Genomic DNA, 23033 nt, shown 5'->3' with positions numbered 1-23033 from the left:
CAGTCCTCAGTCTGCAACAGTTTACAATCTATATAAATGATCCGCAAGCTTGTACAGAGTGCAACACAGTAAAATTTGTAGATGATCCTGAAAATAGGTGGGAAAGCAGGCAGTGAAGAGGACATATAGAGTTTACAGATACGGTGGCACAGTGGTTAGCATTGCTGCCTCACAGCATCAGGGACCAGGTTTGATTCTGACCTTGAGTGACTGTGTGGAGTTTGCACATTCTCCCCGTGTCTGCGTGGGTTTCCTCTGTGTGCTTTTGTTTCCTCCCACAAGCCAAAGATGTGCAAGTTAGGTGGATTGGCTATGCTAAATTGCCCTGAGGTGGAGTTACAGGGATAAGGTGGGGGATTTGTCCTAGATAGGGTGCTCTTTCAGAGGCTCAATGGGCCAAATGGCCTCCTTCTGTATGTAGGGATTCTATGATATAAGTAGGTTAGGAAAATGGGCCAAATTTTGGCAGATGGAGTTTAATGTGGATAAGTGTGAGGTTATCCATTTTGGCCAGAAAAACAGAAAGGCAAATTATTATCTAAATGGAAAGTAGATTCAAAATGCGTCTGGGCAGAGTTCATGAATCGTAGAAAGTCGATATGCAGTTACAACATGGAATAAAAAAGGCAATTGGAATGTTAGCGTTTATTGCAAAAGGACTGGAGTATAAAAGTAGAGAGGTGTTGTGATTGTATAGGGTTTGGTGAGACCACATCTGGAGTATTGTGTCCACTTTTGGTCTCCTTATTTGAGAAAAGATGTGTAGCATTGGAGCTAGTTCAGAGGAGGTTCACCAGATTGATTCCGGGGTTGAACGGGTTGATGTATGAGGAGGGATTGAACGGTGTGGGTTTATACCCGCTGGAGATCAGAAGAATGAGTGGCAATCTAGAACAAGAGGTCACAGATATAGGTTGAGAGATGGTAGATTTAAAACTGAGATGAGGAGGAACTACTTCTTGCAGAGGGTGATGAATTGGTGGAACTGGCTACCCCATGGTGGAGTCTGAATCATTAAATGGTTTCAAGAAGGAGATAGATATCTTTCTGATTTTACAGACGGGTTAAAGGGATATGGGGAACAGTCAGAGAGGTGGATTTGGTACAGGGAAGAGATCAGTCATGATCTGATGAATGAGGGAGCAGGTTCGAAGGGCTGAATTGCCTACATCTGCTTCTCTTCCTATGTTCCAGTGTACCATGCTCCAGTGTGTTTTTTAAGGCTGTCCCTAATTTCAGCTCTTCAACTGAGTTAGGGTTGGCGTTACATTTCTGTGCATGTTCTTTTACTGATTTGAACTTTCTCCATGCATGTTCCATACAACTAAACAGAGCAAAAAGCTGAATTTGTTAGCCTCTTGCATTTTGCCAATTTTCCAGCATTGGCTTTTCTTAACTGCACAGGTATTCTACATACTTTCAAAGCAATCAAACTTCACAATTTCCCGTATTTTATTTTTTGTCAAATTATATGTCACCAGTGATACCTGATTCAGGTAACATTTTGTCTGAGAGGCTCTAAATGCCATCACTCTGAAGCTGTGGTAGAATCATTGGGCACCAATTGTTTATTTTGTGACAGTTTTTGTGTTCAGCATTATATTTGAAACAATAAGTAATATGTTTTCATGTCCCTTGGTCAGATTGTAGGGTGTTCAGCATCTTTCCAAACTTTATTTATTTTTATTTTTGAATCATTCATGGGACATGGACGTTGCAGGTTCTGCCAGCATTTTATTGCCCATTCCTAATTGCCCTTGAAGGGGCAGTTAAGAATCAAACACGTTGCTGGGGATCTGGATAGAATACTCCTTTACACCCCCCCCTTAGTTTAACATTTGCACACAGATTTTAGGATCAACATGGATTACAAAGGAAATCTTAACCTACAATGGTCTCATTAACACAAAGTCCCTTTTAAGCACACAAGATGACAATACGCAAATACACTATCCACTCTGAACCCCAAGTGAGTTTTTGTGGATGTCTCCTCAGAATCCCCCGAGATGATTGTCACATGACAGTTTCCAAACACCACTCCCTAGAACATGCTTTAAAATCTTCTCTCATAATTATGCTTCCCCTTAATGGTTTGCATTCCAAAATCCGGACCAGGATTTTCAAATGGCACTTTAAAATAAAGCTTCCACTTCACTTTCAACAGTGAATCCAGTCCAGAATTTCAGACCAATCCCTTGAGGATTTCTTTATATTGATTGCCGTGCAAACTGCTCACAATTGCTTCAACTCTCGATTCCCATACTGTACTAAAATGGCATCAGACATTTGATTTACCTTTGAAGGCTTCTGTTGCACTTTAAATCTGGTTACTGCAATTGTCTATTTCACTCAGAACACTTTGCTTACTCTTCCTTGAATTCGTCTAAACCATAGCTCGGTCTTTGTTCGCTTAACTCCAGACTTCTTGGACACTTCTCTTCATTTCTCTAGTTTCCTCAACTAACCGGACTTTAGAGTTTCGGCATCTGTTTTCTTAACCATTACTCCATGGTATGGCTTTTTTTTGAGCAAGGCTGAGAGAGATATTCACTCTTTAGCCTTCTGAGACCAACTGCTTCTAGCATAAGACCATAAGACCATAAGACATAGAAGCAGAATTAGGCCACTCGGCCCATCGAGTCTGCTCCGCCATTCAAACATGGCTGATATTTTTCTCATCCCCATTCTCCTGCCTTCTCCCCACAACACCTGATCCCCAATTTAATCAAGAACCTATCAATCTCTGTCTTAAAGACACTCAGTGATTTGGCCTCCACAGCCTTCTGTGGCAAAGAGTTCCACAGATTCACCACCCTCTGGCGGAAGAAATTCCTCCTCCTCTCTGATTTAAAGGATCGTCCCTTTAGGCTGAGATTGTGTCCTCTGGTTCTAGTTTTTCCTACAAGTGGAAACATCCTCTTCATGTCTACTCTATCCAGGCCTCACAGTATCCTGTAAGTTTCAGTAAGATCCCTCCTCATCCTTCTAAACTCTAACGAGTACAGACCCAGAGTCCTCAACCATTCCTCATATGTCAAGCTGTTCATTCCAGGGATCATTCTTGTGAACCTCCTCTGGACCCTTTCCAAGGCCAGCATATCTTTCCTTAGATACGGGGCTCAAAACCGCTCACAATGCTCCAAATGGGGTCTGACCAGAGTCTTATACAGCCTCAGAAGTACATCCTTGGTCTTGTAATCTACCCCTCTTGACATCAATGCTAACTTTGCATTTGCTTTCCTAACTGCCGACTGAACCTGAACATTAAGACCATAAGAAATAGGAGCAGAATTAGGCCACTTAGCCCATTGAGTCTGCTCCGCCATTCAATCATGGCTGATATTTTTCTCATCCCCTTCTCCTGCCTTCTCCCCATAACTCCTGATCCTCTTAACCTTAAGAGAATTGTGAACAAGTATTCCCAAGTCCCTTTGTGCTTCTGATTTTCTAAGCAGAGCTGTGAGAGCTGCCTTCTTTCTCAATACCTATTTCCAACTGCAATCAAATTAGCTAAACTAAAACTTAAAAGCTTCTCTATTTTACAAGGCCCCAGTTGCTAAGCAACTCCTATATGCTTATGCCTTTATCTATTCTTCACACTGTAGCCCTCTCTAAGCACAATAGAAACACAGTTGGAATTTAACCAACTCCCACACATCCAAACACCTTTGTGCAGCATGAATCTAACCAAAGGTTTTAATCTTCCAGGTACAGAAACATTACATTAAATACATTTAAATCTGTACCTTATTTCTAATCTTTTCCCAAACAAATATAAATCCCTTAAAACTACCTTTGTTTTCCTAACACCAGATATATGCCATATTAAAATGGAAAATGTCTGTCTATATGAATAAAGAGCAATAAATGGCATTAGGGAGGCAAAAATGTGAAACTAGTTGTCAAAGGTTAGCCCATGGAATATCGTCCTTCTGGTGAACAGCTTCTCCTGCTCTGAGAAAAACAACAACAGCCTGACTAGCCACTCTTCATAGCTGAAATGCTCCAGCCCAGGCAACATCCTGATGAATCTCCTCTGCACTCTTTCTAGTGCAATCACAGTCTTTCTATAATGTGGTGACCAGAACTACACATAGTACTCTAGCTGTGGCCTAATGAGCATTTTAAACAGTTCCATCATAACCTCCCTGCTCTTATATTCGGTGCCTTGACTAATAAAGGCAAGTGTCCCATATGCATTCGTAACAACTTATCTGCCTGTCCTGCTGCCTTCAGAGATCTTTGAACAGGCAACCCAAGATCCCTCTGGTTCTCTGTATCACCTAGCACCCTGCCATTCATTGTGTATTCCTTTTCAGGGTTAAATTCCACACACCACTGTTCTGCCCATATGACCAGCCTGTTTACCTCACCCTGTAATCTAAGCCTTTCCTCCTTGCTATTTACAACACCACCATTTTTTGTGCCATCTGCAAACTTACTGATCATACCCCCCACATTCACATTTAGATAATTAATGTACACCACAAGCAGCAAAGGACCCAGCACTGATCACAGCGACACACCACTGGACACAGGCTTCCAGGCACAAAAACAACCTTCGACCAACGCCCTCTGTCTCCTGCCACTAAGCCAATGTTTAATCCATTTTCCAAATTGCCCTGGATCCCATGGCCTCTTACCTTCTTGATTAGTCTCCCATGCGGGACTTTGTCAAAAGCCATACTGAAGTCCATGTAGATGACATCAACTGCACTGCCCTCATCTACACACCTAGTCACCACTTTGAAAAATTAAATCAAATATATTAGGCATGATCTCCCCCTGACAAGACCATGCTGACTATCCTTGAATAATCCTTGCCTCTCCAAGTGCAGATTAATTCTGTCCCTCAGAATTTTTCCAATGATTTCCCTGCCACTGCCGATAGACTTTGTGGCCTGTAATTACCTGTTTTTTTCCCTACATCCCATCTTGGATAAAAGTACCACGTTAGCTGTCCTCCAGTCCTCTGGCATTTCCCCTGTGGACAGAGAGAATTTGAAAATTAGTTTCATAGCCCCTCCAATCTCCTTTCTTGCCTCACACAACAGCTTAGGATACATCTGTTCTGGACCTGGGTATTTATCCACTTTTAAGCCCATTAAAATGACTAACACCTCCTCGCTCTCAATGCGAATCTGCTCAATTATATCACAGTCCCTCTCCTTGCTTTCTACATCATCCTTCTTCACAGTGAACACAGATGCAAAATACTCATTTAATATCACATCCACATCTTTCAACTCCACACACAGGTTGCTACTTTGATCCCGAATGGGCCCTACTCTTTCCCTGGTTATCCTCCTTCCCTTAATATACTAATAAAACACCTTGGGATTTCCCTTTATTTTTCCCACCAATGTTGAATCTTGCATATGAGAGTTCTCTGGCAATGGGTTGCTGACTGGGGTACTTGTGGAAACATATTCCAGTAAACAGTCATCGGCTTTGGGTGGGAGATGCAGGCCTGGGAAAAAAGAATGCAAAGCACTACAGGAAACTAACTCTATTTATCTTCAGGAAATAAATTTAAAGAGAATCGATTTTTCTTTTAAACTCTTCAGTTGCTGCTGCAGGTGCTGACTAACCTGGTCGATCAGCTGCTGCAGAAATGGAAGTCATTACTGGATGCCGTGTTGGTGACGGCAACTGTAACAGTGACCCAAGGAGGCAAGAAAGTCCATGGCACCAGCTTCTACATCAGCCTCATGTAGTCACAGGCTCTACTTCAGCAAGAATTTGCCTGAAAAAACGTCAGGCGATCTTTGGGGATCAGTTTTGGTGACCCATTCTACACCATCGTGACCCATCACTTGAAAAACACCGATCTAGGGCATCCACTGTTTCGAGCCCCATGTATCTGTAATGAGCCTCCCTTTTTTGTTATCCAATCCTGTATTTCCCTTGACGTCCAGGGTTTCGTCGAATCATAGAATCCCTACAGAGCAGAGGGAAGCCATTCGGCCCATCGATCCTGCACCGGCCCTGTGGAAGAGCACCCTACCTAGGCCCAATTCCCCACCCAATCCTCGTAATCCCACCTAGGAGCAATTTAACATGGCCAATGCACCTAACCTGCACATCTTTGGACTGTGGGAGGAAACAGGATCACCCGGCGGAAACCCACGCAGACACAGGAAGAATGTACAAACTCCACACAGTCACTCGAGGTTGGAATCAAACCCAGATCTCTGGCACTGTGAGACAGCAGTGCTACCCACAGTGCCACTGTGCCACCCTTGTCTGGACTTGCTGGTCCCACCTTTTACCTTTACGGGAACATGTTGGCCGTGTACTCTCTCTATTTCCTTTTTGAATGACTCCCACTGCTCTGATATGTATTTTCCTACAAGTAGCTGCTTGCAGTCCACTTTGACCAGATCCCATCTTAACCTATTAAAATCAGCCTTCTGATGGTGGTGAGCTGCCTTCCTGAACCGTTGCTATCCTTACAGTGTTAAGGTAAAGTAAAGTCGCTATAGTCCCAGATGGCCAGAGGCTGCTTCCCGTTTACTGGTGGTGATTTAACATAACAATCCTCACACCTCAGGCGAGGGGCAAGGTTAAGAAGACAGGGCCTTCAGGAATAACCTCACCAGTACAGGAATTACACCTGCGTTGTTGGTCTCGCTCTGCATCATGAAGCAGCTGTGTAGCCGGCTGAGCTAAACCCGCTTTGTGGTGTGAGTACACCCACAATGATGTTACATGGGAGTTCCAGGACATTGACCCAGTGACAGTGCAGGAATGGCAATAAAGTTCAAAGTCAGGATGGTATGTGGCTTGGAGGAATCTCCCAGGTGGTGGTGGTACGCAAATATCCTGGGTGGGATTTTCCCACCAGCCCGCCGGGTGTTTTTCAGCGGCAGAGGAGGCCCGCCACCAGTCCAGCCGTTGTCAATGAGAAATCCGGTTGACAGCACCCCTCGTCACCGGCTTGGGACCGAAATTTCCCGCCGATATGAACAGCCGATAAATCCCGCCCCCTGTATTTTATCCTTGCTTCTTTCTCCCTCCCCTGGGGGTTACGCTAAGAGGAAAGTTTGAGCAGGTTGAGTCTATACTCATTGGAGTTTAGAGTAGGTGATCTTATTAAAACAAGTAAGATCCTGATGGAATTTGACAGGGTGGATGCTTCCCTTCTGACCCAGTCCAGAACAAGGGGACACCCTTTAAAAATTAGGAGTCTCCCATTTAAGGCTGAAGTAAGGAGATTTTTTTTCTCTCAGAGGGTCATTAGTCTCTTCCCCAGAGGGCAGTGGAGGTTGGATCATTAAATTTATTCAAGACTGAGATAATTAGATTTTTGATCAACAAGAGGACCATGTGGGGGCGGACAGGAAAGCGGAGTTGAGATTGGAATCAAACCAGCCACGAGCTGATGACAGTACTGGTGTGATGGGTTGAATGACCTGCTCCTGCTCCTGATACTTTTGCACATCTGAGCTTTTGCTCATTCCTCCTAACATCTTCGTCTTTCGCTTGGTGTTGATTATTGCCTGACTATTCTTCTGTGAAATGCTTTGGAGTGTTTAACTATGTTAAAAGCACTAAATAAGTGCAAGGCGTTGCTGTTGGTTCGATGTACAATCACTTCCACTTTAATTTCTACTTTCTCATGTTCCAATGGTTTGCTGAACTAAGTATTTGCTTTAAATGCTTCAGTGTTTCAATCTTTACGTCAGCACAATTGTTGTCTAGAAATGGGTAAAGTGCTTCTGCCATTGTTGCTATTGTATTAATTTTGCATTGTAATTTAATGAAATTTTAATGCACCATTAATCCACAAATCGTACATTAATGAGAGGTAGTGCAACTTTTACATTAAATATATTCAATATTAAAAAGTATATTTAGAGATACTGAGCTGGTATGTTATAAGGAAAGTGCAGGAGTCAGAAGTACTTTTTAAAAAAATGCTTGGATTTCAGTTTGCTAACTATTTATAATGCATTTCTAACAATTGAACAGCAGAGTCTTGTGAAATAAGAATAGGCTGTGAGAATACGTCTGACATGATACCTGCTCTCTGCAGTCCTGGTCTCCAGTGATTTTCTGTGTTTGGGCCATTTTAAGGAGCTGATTCCTGCTGAATTTTATTTTCCAAGTGTAAAGCTACTATTAGCACTTAATACTGCCAAATTCACCCTTTGTCCATACTTAATCATCACCACTCTGCGGTAATCTAGAGAGAAATTAAAACAGCTGTAGCTGGCAACTTTAATCTTCAAATAAACAAATGTACTGATAATCCCAATTTCTATGGCAACCTTTTGCAGTTTATTTAGGTATAAATGAAAAGACAGAAACACCACATATTGTTTTTCACCTCACTGTTCTGGATGCACATAGTTCCTGATGAATCAATTAATTTAAGCAAACGTTCAATTGGTGTTAACTGCATATTTAGGTCATCCATCTGAATTCATGTTGACACATTCCTGTCATTATCATGCCTGTACTGCTTTTACAGCTATGTATGAACATACCTACTCTCCCTCCATAGAATATGTAAGTAAACCTTTCTTTAAATCTTTTTAATATAAATTTAGAGTACCCAATTATTATTTTTTTCCCAATTAAGGGACAATTTAGCTCGGCCAATCCACCTAACCTGCACATCTTTGGGTTGTGGGGGTGAAACCCACGCAGACTCGGGGAGAATGTACAAACTCCACACGGACAGTGACCCAGGGCCGGGATTCGAACCTGGGTCCTTATCGCCGCAGTTCCAGTGCTAACCACTGCACCATATGCCATATGTAAGTAAACCTGCACACTATTTATTCAGTATAAGTATTTGTTCTAATTTAGAAGGTCCATCACCGTTTTATTCCACTACTCCAGTTGTGCAATTAGGATGTCGAATTCTCTGCTATATACCATTATTGAAACAGTTTGTAAAATCATTTAAAAGCAGAATTAAACAGTACTTGGAAAATTTAATGCATGTAGTACTGGACAACAAGCAGGAGAATTCAATTGGATGTGGGAGCTCACGCATAAAAAGATCAGACCAATGCGCCACAAGGTCCATTTCTATGTTGACCCTTCCTGTGAAAATGTTCCATCTTGTACCCTCTAAGTCTGGGCTTTCAAACATACCTCTTTCCCTCATCCTCACCTCCTCTTTTACCCAGATTCCCCCCACCACTCCCAAATTTCCCCACCCCCTCAAATTTTCCCACCCCATGATCAATTTGTTTGCGATAGGTGGTAGGTAGCTTTCAGCTATCACAGCTTTACTATGTAAACCTCTTCTCAAATTCTTGGTTTTTACACCTCATATTACACTTTAGAACCTGCTCAAAATCTCTTTGAACCTTCTGTTGTTCAATCTTCAACCCTAACCTTTTCCCTTTCCCAGACCCTACTGACATCCTCCCCACCACTTCGGAATATTTCATTACTATATAGGTGGCATGTAAATGGAACACATAGATACTTTATTTGATGCTAATTGATTTTAAAATAAGCTGAGTACCTTTTCGTGGAATTTTTGAAGTGTTGTGTCCTTCATTTTTAAGACTATTGTGAAAATGCTACAGTAAAAGGCTATTCCATATACTTAATATGTCAATATGTTAGTACAAATCTTAATAAATAGTGCACAATATTCATAATGGTTAAGTGATATTTCATTAAGTTAATATTTCATTAAAATATGTATTTTTGCAAAATAAATGAAATGCACCATATGACGAGCATTTCTGGCATTCCACACAAAAATTTAATTGTCTTTTCAGTCCCTAGCTCCAAAAGAGACTTGCATATAAAATGCCTGGGGTGGGATTGTATTTTTCTAGCCAACTGTCAATCCTAGGAGATTATTGTTAATAGGAGATCAAGTCTGCTTGCTTAAAATAAATATAACAACGCAGTATTTTGCAACACTGATAGCGGAAAACAAAATAATCTTTTATGATAATGCTATGCACTTGGTTTATTAGCTCAATACACGGGGAATAAAAAAGTGGCGGAGAAGAGAATAATGGATAAAATGTTCTGTTGTTCATCTGAGGCATAGCGCATCTCTAGAGTCCCACTTCAGACTATTAAGTGTATAGCATCATTTTCCACTTCGCTAACTAGTTACATGCCTAACAAATGGAGTCAGCTATAGGTCATGGAGCATAAAATCAGTGTCTTCTGCATCAGCTGTGCACAGATACTGAAATGTTTCCGACTGACATTTTCTTCTCAAAAGTCATGCTTGCTGTGCAGTGATTCCCAAACAGTATTCACAAATTAAAGATGGTGACAAAATTCAAACATAAATGAATACGCACAAAAATGGGAAGCATATTTTTTCCAAAGCACTAGAAAGTTTGTTTTCTTATTTGCTCATAGTACCAATTATCGTATAAACATCGCAGATTCAGCATGATACACAATTTTCAACTTGGCACTTTAAAAAATGTTAATGCACCCCTGTAATGCAATCACTGCACTCCAAAACAATTCATTGTGTTTAAAATGCTTCGGAATGTTTTTAAATAGATTGATGTGCGAATGTTTCTTTGTCTGCATGGTCACTGAAATGGATTTAAAATAGAAAAATACTTAAAATTAGATATCTCAATTAATCAATTTTGTCAAGCATTTTAAAAATCTCCATTGAATTATCTAGCAAGAATTCCTTTTAGAAATGCGTGAAAGGTTCAATGTTGAATAAAATTTGACATTTTGTTTGAACAGCTGCAATAAGACTTTAAGTTGTAATACTCACAGAAGATAAATAGCTCAGAAAACAAATATATTATATACATACACACATATATATATAATATATATTTCAAGAATATTATGAATGCATTCAGGATGCTGGAACCCATGAAATTGTTGTCTGCTGGTTCATGGAATTATCCTGTATGGCTCTGAGGTACAAAATAGCTGTTTGTTTCTGCTCAAATTAACTACAATGCATGTCTTTGCCCTTTCCTGACTGTCACCATTTTGTTTACCCCCCCCCCCCCCCAAGCCCCCCGAGTAGCAATTTCCTTCTTAACTCCTGGCTCTGTTGCTTCTAGTGCAGGCAGGTGTAACAGAGGAAATCTGGTAGGTAAGGTGGCGAGAACTGCTGAGCCTAAAAACAGAATGAGAAGCTGATAGCTGAGGTGAGGAAGAAAGGCAGTACGTTCAGGAGCAGCTGGGATACTATAGCAGAGTCTGTTAACCCATTCAATTTGGGCAAATTCTGCTTCCACACTAATTGTGTCACATCCTGAAATGGATCGAATTGACCTAGATTTCCATCAGACATGGTAATTTCTATTTATTTACAGTGGCATTGCAGAGGAATGCTTTCTTCCATTTACTATTACAAAGCCAACTCTATTAAAATCTAGGGGGAAAGATTGAATTAGGCTGTTATCTGGGCACAGGGACCGCAAATGCGATAACCCATATACGATTGCAATGATGCAACTTGGCGCTGCCTGCTAATGACAGTAGTGCATGTTTTAGCCCAGCGCTAAGCTTGATGCAAGGTAGTTGTGCACTTGAAACTAGTGTGCATGACTTGAAGTTAGCCTGCATCGCTTAAAGACAAAGTGCAATCTGACGAGACTGGGTTTCGGGGGGGGGGGAGGTTGGTCTTGGTATATTGATCAAAGAATCAATTGCTGCAGTGAGGAGGGATGATATCTTAACAGGCTCTTCAATTGAAGACATATGGGTGGAACTTAAAAACAAAAAGGGAGTAATAACATTGTTTGGAGTGTATTATAGGCCTCTAAGGATGTGGAGTCATTGGAGAGGGTGCAGAGGAGGTTTACCAGGTTGTTGTCTGGTCTGGAGGGTGTTAGCTATGCAGAGAGGCTGAATAGAATCGGACTGTTTTCATCAGAACGACGGAGATTGAGGGGTAACCTGATCTAGGTCTACAAGATTATTAGGGGCATGGATAGAGTGGATGGACAGGTACATTTTCCCGGGGTGGAGGGGTCAGTCACCAGGACGCAAAGTTTAGAGGAGACGTGCAAGGCATGTTATTTACACAGAGGGTGGTGAGTACCTGGCACGCGTTGCCAGGGGAGGTTGTGGAAGCAGATACATTAACAGCGTCCAAAAGGTATCTCGACAAATACATGAATAGGATGGGTATAGAGGGATGCGGCACAAGTAAGTGCTGAGGGTTTTTACCAAGGGTGGCATCATGACCGGCACAGGCTTGGAGGACTGAAGGGCCTGTTCCAGTGCTTTATTGTTCTTTGTTCTTTATTCTAAACAGGGAGAGGTAGAAGAACAGATATGCAGACAAATCTCAGAGAAATGTAAAAATAATCGGGTAATGATAGTAAGGTATTTCAACTACCCCAATATTAATTGGGATAGGCAAAGTGTAAAATGCTTAGAGAGGGTGGAATTCTTAAAGTGCAGCCAGGAGAGCTTTTTGAGCTATCATGTAGAAAGACCTACAAGAGAAAGGGGGGTTCATGATCTAATTTTAGGGTGTTATTTTTGGGTGTTATTCCCTATTTATTCCCTTAGTTCCCTTTTTATTTTGCTGTTGCACTTTTGATCTATGGATGATTGCTAGACATTTCACTTTAAGGCAAGCAACCTAGAAGAAATCTGGACCTTTCAAACAGAAGAATCCAAGAGGGTGTGCTGGATTAAACTGGTGATTGCACACTGGGCAGCATCAGTGAGGACTCAGTTTGGTTGATTGTCTGGTGACCAATGAATTGGCATAAAAGGCTGCGCTCTTCCCGGTAACAGGTAGTGACCGGATCAAATCGCACTGATATGTTTTACAGATTGCCCAGGCTTGAATTTAATTTCACTTTTGATTCTGGTATCCTACTAGCGATCCAATGAACCCTCAGCAAAAAGATCCAGTTAATACTCTCCAGAGGCCATTGTCAGGAGTGACCTTCTCTCCAGAAAGCTTATGGGTGCTGTACTCTCGAAACAGCAGAGCCTGAAGTCAAACATGAGCTGAGAGCAAACTAGGATGTGAAATAAAGTGTCTCTCCAGAAAGATAGAGGCCTGAATGTGGTCTTCGAGCTAAAGGATCAGTTTGATGAGAAACAAGGGGCTGAATTCTCCTCTGTCGGGATTCATCGTTTTGCCAGCAGCCCGAGGGTTTCCCGATGATGTGGGGCTGCCCCACAATGGAAAACCCTATTGACAAGCCAGCGAAACGGAGAATCCCGTGTGAGAAATCTGGTGTGATGGGACGGAGAATCCCGCCCAAGGTGTCTCACCAGGAAGCCTGCTGCCTGTGAGTACTACATTTTCTAAACTACAGGCACCCTGAATTACATAGAATTTACAATGCAGAAGGAGGCCATTCGGCCCATCGAGTCTGCACCGGCTCTTGGAAAGAGCACCCTACCCAAGTCCACACCTCCACCCTATCTCCATAACCCAGTAACCCCACCCAGCACTAAGGGCAATTTTGGACACTAAGGGCAATTTAGCTTGGCCAATCCACCTAACTTGCACATCGTTGGACGGTGGGAGGAAACCGGAGCACCCGGAGGAAACCCACACAGACACGGGGAGAACGTGCAGACTCCGCACAGACAGTGACTCAGCGGGGAATCGAACCTGGGACCCTGGAGCTGTGAAGCAATTGTGCTAACTACCATGCTACCGTGCTGCCCCTTAATGAATGAATGAATGAATGAATGACTCTCCCAAAGAAATCCATGACCAACTGCAATCCAAGGACTTTAATCTTGAGTGCTGCGAAGAAAGGGTGCTAAAAAGCCATCATCTGAAGCAAATACTTCTTTACCCCTTTCCAGCCCTCTGTGTTTGTCTGTCTTGTGTCTGTGGGTTATTAAAGCGGGTAGTACGTATTGGCTTGTCATTAACCAGTTGTATTTACTGCATATTTCATGATAGTTCTTGTTATAAATAAACAGTAATTGTGTTTAAACTTACAAATCTGGCGACGGTAATTATTGGGCAGCAAAGGGCCAAAACTTTGGGTATTTTTATTGGGTAATTCACTTGTGTTGTGACTCTGGGCACATGGAGCTGCACTAGCCCAGGGTGTCATAACAAAGGAATGAAGCCTGGCGGGTAGTAGAAGTGACATGGTGGAGCATTTTGGTGATGGTGACCATAATTTGGAAAGATTTAAGGTAATCATGGAAAAGGAAAAAGATAGACTGGAAATAAAGGTTCTGAATTGGAGGAAGGCTGTTTTTAATACAGTGAGACAGGATATGGCCAAAGTAAACTGTGACAAGCTACTTACAGGAAAATCAGCAGGGAGCAGTGGCAATTGAATGAGTACAGGGTCATCATGTTTCCATAAAGGTAAAGGGTGGCACCAAAAATTCCAGAGACCCCTGGATGTCAAGGGATATACAGGATTGGATAAGGAAAAAAGAGAAGATCATGGCGGACACAGGGGGCTCAAACTACAGGGGATAATTATATATTCTTACTGAATCACCTTCTCACATCCCACTTCACCCTCATGGTGAAGATGGTGTGAGCATTTACCTATTGCTTTTCCTGCTTTCACTGATGCCAATAGTACCCTTGTACATTTATCCTTTCAGATACCCAAGAACTGGCACCTGGTCAAGAACTGATGTGGGAGCCTATTGTCCAAGAGGAAGAAGAGACTGCAAATGAAGAAATACCGGTCTGTATTTAATACACTGCGGCCGCAAATATGGTGGCTGGGCCCACTTATTACAGGAGACGCCTTGTGTCAGTCTATGGTTGGCAGTAAAATCTCCTCCGAATAAGTGGGAGGGGGGAAGTTGCTGATGAGGGCCTGGGTGTTAATTTGACTAATGGGGAGGGTCCCGTGTAGATTGAGGGACCCTGCACCCAGGAAATTCAAGTTCTTTTACTCCTCCAACCAGGATAAATTATAAAACACAATCTTTTGGAATTTAGTCTACTGTCCTTTTAACACTGCTAAATAAATTGTGAAAACTTCAACGGCCACCAGTAATACTGGAGCATTGGGCAGCACGGTGGCGCAGTGGGTTAACCCTGCTGCCTCACGGCGCCGAGGTCCCAGGTTCGATCCCGGCTCTGGGTCACTGTCCGTGTAGAGTTTGCACATTCTCCCCGTGTCTGCGTGGGCCTCACACCCACAACCCAAAGTTGTGCAGGGTAGGTGGATAGACCACTCTAAATTGCCCCTTAATTGGAAAAATGAATTGCGTACTCTAAATTTATTTTAAAATAAAAATAATAATACTGGAGCATTTAACTCAAGTGGAAAAGAAGTTCAGTTGTGGCTGGGGATAGTTTTTGTTCAAAATTTGTGTTTCTTTTTATTCGGTATCAAAAGAATGACAGTCCTGCTAAGGAGGATCCTACAGAGTACAACAAAAGCAAAATGCTACAGATGCTGGAAATCTGAAACAAAGGTCAGTAAATGCTGAAGCACCAGTGGAGAGAGAGCTTGAGTTAACAGCTGGAATTTTCTCACAAGATAAGAAATCTCACTGCTGGAACCAAAATCAGGACCTGACCCATGTGCTGCCGGGCAGCAGGACCCAGGGTGGCATTTCACAGATGGCGGCTAATTAACAGGCTGCTGCTGGCCCAATGAGAGGATGCAAGAAGGAGGATCAGGTGCCCCCATGTGGAGGTGGCCATGAAGACATGCTAAGTTCTTTTTCCTATATCGATTGGATCAGGCAGGCAGGCCCTGGCGATCAGAGTAGGTGGGTGAGATGTACCAGCGCCATTCTCATAGCCACAAGGGTGGTTGTTACTGCCCAGGGGCCCCTCCTTTGGGCCATGGATCAACCAAAATGAAGTCACCCTCCGCCCCTCCCACTGTGGGAACCTGCTGGGGGAGCCAAGGTTCACCTGGCAGTCCCCCCTTTCTTTGGTGGCCCCTCCTGTTAATGGTAGAATGCCTGGGGAAGGTAGCAGTTGGTGGTAGACCTTAACATGGCACTTAGCTGGCACAGTTGGCTGCCCAGCAACAGCCATGTTTTCTCTGTTGCTAATATGCTGTAGTGGGAGGAGTGGGGGGCTGGGAGATGACATTGGGCTGCCTTCTAGATGCTTTCCAGTGCCATCCCACCTGCCTCCCAAACCTTCCCCAAGAGCTTATAAAATCCTGAGGAGGAAACAACAAGGTCGAGGAGAGGGTGGAAAGCAGGATAAATTAAATGACAATGGGTGATGGTTAAAGGTTTTCATTAATTAATTTTTACAGGATGTGAACTTCGCGAGCAAGGCCAGCTTTGTTGTCCATCCCTATTTGTCCTTGAGAAGGTGGTGGTGAGCTGCCTTCTTGAACTGCTGCAATCCATGTGGTGTAGGTACTGTGTATTAGGGAGGGGGGTCCAGGATTTTGACCCAGAGGCAGTGAAGGAACAGCGATATATTTTCAAGTCAGGATGGTGAATGACTTGGAGGGGAACTTCCAAGTGGTGGTGTTCCCATGTGTCTGCTCTCCTTGTCCTTCTAGATGGTAGTGGCCATGGGTTTGGAGGGTGCTGCCTAAGGAGCCTTGCTGAGTTCCTGCAGTGCATCTTATAGATAGTACACACAACAGTGAATGCTTGTGGAAGGGGGAGCAATCAAACAGGCTGCTTTGTCCTGGATGGTGTAGATTTTCTTGAGTGTTGGAGCGCCACTTATCCAGGCAAGTTGAGAGTATTCCATTACACTCCTGACTTGTGCCTTGTAGGTGGTGGACAGGCTTTGGGGGGGGGGGGGGGGGGGCACGTGGTGGGGGGGGGGGGGGGGGGGGGGGTCAGGAGGTGAATAACTCACCGTAGGATTCCTAGTCTTTGACCTGCCCTGGTAGCCACAGTATTAATGTGGCTAGTCCAGTTCAGTTTCTGATCAATGGTAACCCCCAGGATGTTCATAGTGGGGAATTCAGTGATAGTAATGACATTGAATGTCAGGGGGCGATGGTTTGATTTTCTCTTATTGGAGATGGTCATTGCCTGGCACTTGTGTGGTGCAAACGTCACTTGCCATTTGTCAGCCCAAGCCGAGCTATTGCACTTGGACTGGTTCAGTGTCTGAGGAATAGGGAATGGTGGTGAACATTGTGCAGTCATCAGCGAACATCTCCACATCTGACCACATGACAGAGTAGATACCAATGTTGTAGCTGTACGGGCTGCATGGTGGCAGTGGTTAGCACTACTGCCTCACAGCGCCGCGGACCCGAGTTCGATCCCGGCCATGGGTCATTGTTCATGTGGAGTTTGCACATTCTCCCTGTGTCTGTGTGGGTCTCACCCCCACAACCCAAAGGATATGCAAGGTAGGTGGATTGGTCATGCTAAATTGCCCCTGAATTGGAAATTTTAAAATTAAGTGTTAACTCAGGCAGAAAAGCAGTGTACTGTTTTCCGACTCTGCGACCGGCTTATTCTGCCATGATTTTTGACACTTAGTTAAAAATTATTCAGGAGGTCCTGCCAGCAAACTTGGCTTTAAAGAGATCCTTTAACCCTTTTAATAAAAAAGTGCAAAGAAAAGAATGGATTTTCCCCCACGGGCACGGAGAGCTCCCCCACAGGGAGCCTCCATACCCCCATGGATAAAGGAAACAATCCCCCCCCCCCCACTCCCCATGGACACGGGGAATCCCCTGCTATGGACATGAGGAACCCCTTCCCCCCCCCATACACAACGGATACAGGGATCCCACCCCTATGGACACAGGGAACCTCCCCAGTACTGCCCTCGAAATTGCCCCCTGACACTGCCCCCAAACGTCATCACCCGAATCCTACCCTACTTCCCAATTATACATTGTACATATTATACATAACTGCTAAAGCCTGAGAATAGAGAAATCTTAATCATTGCACCACAATATCTACTATAACATCTGCTCATTTTATGCATTTGAGTAAAGCTAAGTAATGAGCTATGCAAACAAAACATTCCTGTAGATGTTAAGTGAAAATTCAGTTTTAAAATTTTGCTATTATTCAATGTGATGGTTGTACCTTAATATAATTCGACTGCATTAAATCAACAATGGTAAATGCATTTTTGATGCAGCTCAGTCATATTGGATGTGCTTGTCAGGTTGTTGACACTTCCTTAATTACCATGAGACCATAGAATAATTACTTAACGACAGAGACAGAAGATGCCCCGACAAGACTGAACTGTGTCATCATGCTTTTTGGCCATTACTGACCTTCAGCATGTCTTTCCTTTTACTATACCAAGAGTACATTTTGCTATGGGAGTTTTGTTTGGCAATGACAGCATGTCACATCAGGTTAACAACAACTATTCAATTTTTCTGGTGCATTGTGCCAAGCATAGGTCAATGATTCATAACTGCAATTGGCAGCACTTCATAAGTATCAATGAATTGGGATCTAATATACAAAATACTTGATCTGACATTCCAGGGCCTAGTTTCCATGTGGCGCATTCAACAAAGATACTCTTAATAGGTTGCAGCCTGTGTTACTGGACCATGATTTTGCATCCTTACTGGTACTTACTGTAGAAGGCAAAAATAGAAAGGAGCCCTAATAGTAAAATCAATAATTTAATATTTATATTGATATCTTAATAGTTCAGCTATGCTGGTCTATTTATTTAATTTTTCCAATTAAGAGGCAATTTAGCGTGGCAAATCCACCTACCCTGCACATCTTTGGGCTGTGGGGGTGAGACCCATTCAGACACAGAGAGAATGTAAAACCTCCACACGGTCAATGAACCGAGGCCGGGATCGAACCCGGGTCCTTGGTGCTATGGGGCAGCAGTCTGTGTGGGTCTCACCCCAACAACCCAAAGATGTGCAGCATAGGTAGATTGGCCACATTAATTGCCCCTTAATTGGAAAAAAATGAATTGGGTAGTCTAAATATATATATTTAAAATTATACACATCTAGCAAGGATTCATAACTGGTTGATGTGAAGTTGCTGTGTGCTGAGATTTTCTATTTGCTAACATGTACAGGAAATTGTTTTATTGCTGACCCTGATCAGTACTTTCTCTTGTGTGATTTTACATTGGGCTTGTGATGTCAGTCAATGCTTGAGTTCAACATTGTGAATGCTTCTTTTTCCCTTAAGGGCAGATTAAACCTTGTTCATGTGCAAATATTCTTAAATTTGAAGGTCAAAATTTTTGCAAATATTCTTTCTGTGATAACACCTACAACATATTTGTCTGTCAGGATTTCTATTGATTGAGACAATTGGGTTCAATTGATCTTCACCAGGCATCCTGACATCCATATAAAAGCGAAATACTGCAGATGCTGGAAATTTGAAATAAAAACAGAAAATACTGGGTAAACTCAGCAGGTCTGGCTGCATCTGTGCAGAGAGAAACGCAGTTAACATCGCGGGTCCAGATGACTGTTCTACAGAACAGAAGCGGGATAAAAAATGTTATTAATCACATGCTTTGACTGTGAACTTTCCTCTTCATCTTGACTCCCCACTTTTGTTTACTGTATTCAGTTTCCCTGACCTGTCTCAACACACCCCATCCCTCCCCCACATGGGCACTGTCCCTTGTTATTCAGGTTTGCTCCCACTAAGCAATTATTTTTGCTTTCCTATTAACATATTCTGCTCTCCTACCATTGCCCTTATGAACACTCTTCAGTCCCTAATGGTACCATTAACAGTCCCTTTGTCTTATGTCCATAACATCTAAATCATAGTGTTTACAACACAGCAAGAGCTCCTTCAGACCATCACATCTGTGCTGGCCATCAAGCACCTATCTATTCTAATCCCATGTCCCAGCACTTGGCCCACAGCCTTGCATGCTATGGCGTTTCAAGTGCTCACCTAAATGTTGTGAGGGTTCCCGCCTCTATCACCCATTCAAGCAGTGAGTCCAGATTCCCACCACCCTGAAGGTGAAAAAGATTTTCTTCAAATCCCCTCAAAATCTCCTGCCCCTTACCTTTAATCTACACCTCCTGGTTATTGGTCCCTCTACTAAGGGGAACATTTTATTCTATCTTTGTCATTTTGGTCAATCTCTCCTCAACTGTGACACATCTCTGACTTCCCATTCTGCACCCCCCTCTTCAAGTATATAAGCACATTTCTATTCCTTTCCCAGTTCTGTAGAAGGATCATATGGATTAGAAATGTTAAACTCTGTTTCTTTCTCCACCGGTGCTGCCAGACCTGCTGAGTTTATCCAGAATTTTCTATTTTTATCCTGACATCCATGGTGGCTATAGGGTAGTCAGAAGAGGAGTATTTTTTCTCTTTCTTTCTCTGAGACCAACTTTATAACACCCTTATTCCTGAACAGTTAACTTAGCACACCCAATGAATTGAACTTTCCTCGTCACTATTGCTCAATTATCCATTGAATCTTCCCAATAAGGACCCTGGGGAGCTGTGATATTTTTAATAATGGAAATGAAATTCATTTGTTTTCTTCATTAGACTGGCACATTCTCTTTATAAATTGCAGTCCACATTTTCCATTTTTATAAGATATAATTAGAAAATAAAACTGACTTCTTTTGCAATTTTACAAATTGTTTGCCATGGAGATGTCATCATTTTGATGCATCACTGCGCTGTACCTATCAATCAACTAGCATGTACGTTTATCATTATAAATACTCTTCTTGTTTATTATTAGACTTGTCAGACAGTCTATTTTGTGTCACAGTGTAAATTTTCAAGCAAAACATCTTTGAAGTTACCTTATGTCAGTGTGATCACATGTACTCCCCTTGCCTGGATGAGTACAATTCCAACAACACTCAAGAAATTTGTCAGCATCCAGGACAAAGCACCCCGCTTGATTGGCACCCCATCCACAAACATTCACTCCCTCCTCCACTGACGCACAGTAGCCACAGCATGTACCATCTACAAGATGCACTGCAGGAACTCGCCAAGGCAGCATCTTCCAAACCATGAACACGAAGGGGCTGGTTTAGCACACTGGGCTAAATAGCTGGCTTGCAATGCAGAACATGGCAGCAGTGCAGGTTCAATTCCCGTACCGGCCTCCCCGAACAGGCGCCGGAATGTGGCGACTAGGGCTTCTCACAGTTACTTAATTGAAGCCTACTTATGACAATAAATGATGATTATTATTATTATTACAACCATCTGGAAGGACAAAGGCAGCAGACACATGGGAACACCGCCACGGTGGAAGTTCCCTACAAAGCCATTCATGGGAAAATGGGTAGGGAAAAAAAGAAGACAAGGTGGAAGGCAGGAAAGATGAAATAACAAAGGGGGTGATGGTGCAAGGCAGTCGGAGATTGTCATGGGTATAGATGGTAAAGAAACAAAGACGGTCTTGAGAAGGTTTAAGTGATTGAGCAGAATCATTACCAACTGCTGCTGCAGAATAATAACATGACTCCAGAAGTCGGTAAAGTGCCTAGTTGAAAGATGTAGTTCTGTTCATTGAGCTGACCTTGAGCTTCATTAGAACAGCTTAGAAGATCAACAGAGAGGTCAAAGTGATAGGGGACAGAGAATTAGAATGAGAGCTGAGTGGAAGCTTAGGAGGACATTTATGGCCTCTCAATTAAGTCAGTCTTGTGGTATAAAATGGCAGCAACCTACTTTTATACATTTAATCTATATAACTAATTCAGGGCACAACTATACAGGCACATGAGGACGCAAAACCAAAGAATAAGTTGGTGAGAATAACCAAACAGTTGATCAGAGAGGTCAATTCCAAAAAGTGACATGGAGGAGAAGGTTTAAGGAAGCAATTCGAGAGAATCAGACTAAGGTGGCTAAAATAAAGTTATCAGCTGTGGTGTGAAGAGAGCTGAGGGTTAAAACAGGCAAATTCAGAGGAATGGGGATCCTGCAGCATTAGTGTGGGGGGTTGGTGGTGGTTGTGTGAGGGGGAGAGGGAGGTTAATAGCAGGAGATTATGGAGATAGGGATGGTTGAAACCATAATGGGATTTAAAGGCAAGGACAAAAAATTTAAATTGAAGGCAGCAGGATGGAAATCTGTATCCATAACAAGGATATAGTTGTGCAGGGCTTGGTGCTGATTAGGATACATGCAATAAAGCTTTGAATGAAGAAGAGTTCATAAGGCGTGGATAATGGGTGGACAACAAGGCAAGAAAAGGAAAAATGGAGCTTGGAGGTGATGAGGCTATGCACTGAGGTTTTAGAAGCTGATGTATGAGATCAGTCCTAATGCAGATGATGAACCAGAGGTGGAGGTTGGTAGTCCTTATGATAGAGTAAATGTGGTGTTAGGTCAAACATGTCTGGCTTAATCTGAGGCAAAATGGCTGGTGAGAGGAGTTTGTGGCTGCACTTGTTGACAATTACTTTGGTCTCCACAGTCTTAGCTGAAAGAAGTTGAAAGTCATCCAGTACTGAATGTTGGGCAAGTCACCTGACCATACAGATGGAGTGGAGGAGTTAAGACAATTGCTGGAAACACAAAACTGTAAATTGCCTGTGTAATGATGGAAACTAACCCAGGGCGAAATTCTCCCCCAACGGCGCGATGTCCGCCGACTGGCGCCAAAAACGGCGCCAATCAGATGGGCATCGCGCCGGCCCAAAGGTGCGGAATGCTCCGCATCTTTGGGGGCCGAGCCCCAACATTGAGGGGCTAGGCCGACGCCGGAGGGATTTCCGCCCCGCCAGCTGGCGGAAATGGCGTTTGTTGCCCCGCCAGCTGGCGGAAATGGCGTTTGTTGCCCCGCCAGCTGGCACGGAAATGCGGCGCATGTGCGGGAGCGTCAGCGGCTGCCACCAGTTTCCCGCGCATGCGCAGTGGGGAGAGTCTCTTCCGCCTCCGCCATGGTGTAGGCCATGGCGGAGGCGGAAGGGAAAGAATGCCCCCACGACACAGGCCCGCCCGCGGATCGGTGGGCCCTGATCGCGGGCCAGGCCACTGTGGGGGCCCCCCCGGGGTCAGATCGCCCCGAGCCCCCCCCAGGACCCCGGAGCCCGCCCACGCCGCCTGGTCCCGCCGGTAAATACCAGCTTTGATTTACGCCGGCGGGACAGGCAATTTCTGGGCGGGACTTCAGCCCATCCGGGCCGGAGAATTGAGCGGGGGGTCCCACCAACCGGCGCGGCCCGATTCCCGCCCCCGCCCAATCT

General features: G+C 43.5%; 1 long non-coding RNA gene across 1 annotated transcript; it reads left to right on the top strand.

Moving 5' to 3' along the window:
• Positions 1–8593: 8593 nt before the first annotated feature.
• On the top strand, positions 8594–15328 carry LOC140407276 (uncharacterized). Its single transcript, XR_011939573.1, has 3 exons — positions 8594–8765; positions 14530–14615; positions 15279–15328. It is a non-coding gene; the product is annotated as an uncharacterized lncRNA (long non-coding RNA).
• The last annotated feature ends 7705 nt before the right edge of the window (positions 15329–23033 follow it).

Source organism: Scyliorhinus torazame, unplaced genomic scaffold (assembly GCF_047496885.1).
Source record: "Scyliorhinus torazame isolate Kashiwa2021f unplaced genomic scaffold, sScyTor2.1 scaffold_1404, whole genome shotgun sequence".
NCBI classification, from domain to species: Eukaryota; Metazoa; Chordata; class Chondrichthyes; order Carcharhiniformes; family Scyliorhinidae; genus Scyliorhinus; species Scyliorhinus torazame.
Note: the sequence above shows the minus strand (reverse complement) of the source record. Positions and strands in the feature narration are given on the sequence as shown.